Raw genomic sequence first — 625 nt, 5'->3', positions numbered from 1 at the left:
TTTTAAAACATTCAGTGTTCCCATGCTCTGTTCGAACAACTGCCTCTTGGTCCAGGTACAGATTTCTCAGAAGTACAATTTAAAGTGTTCTGGAATACTCATAATTCTCAATGTTGTCCACAGTGAAGATTATGTTAGCCTCAGTATAATTGAAATCCACAAGGTGGCGCTGAGGGCCAAAGAACAAATAGTAGACACAAACAATTCTTCCTATAAGCACCTTAACTTTTTATAATTTATCACTTATAGCCTCAATTTCTCTACAGTACAAATGTCACCCAGAAACTATGCAACCTATCATGATCATTGTTGTTAGGAGTTTTCAAGCCCATTGCAACTTATTGCCACACTAACTACAACACTGCCCTGTTCTGATCCATCCTCACATAGTTGTTATGTTTGAGCCCATTGTTGCACTGTTGCAGCCAACTGTGTCAATTCATCTCTTGGAGGGTCTTCCTCTTTTAAAATGACCTTCTACTTTACCATGAATAATGCTATTCTCTAGGGATTGGTCCCTACTGACATGTCCAAATTATGTATAACGAAGTCTTGCCATCCTCACTTCTAAGGAACATTCCTGTTGTACTTCTTCTAAGACAGACTTGTTCATTCTTCTGGCAAC

Source organism: Chrysochloris asiatica, unplaced genomic scaffold, assembly GCF_000296735.1.
Source record: "Chrysochloris asiatica unplaced genomic scaffold, ChrAsi1.0 scaffold00035, whole genome shotgun sequence".
Lineage (NCBI taxonomy): Eukaryota > Metazoa > Chordata > Mammalia > Afrosoricida > Chrysochloridae > Chrysochloris > Chrysochloris asiatica.
This window is presented reverse-complemented; position numbering follows the sequence as displayed.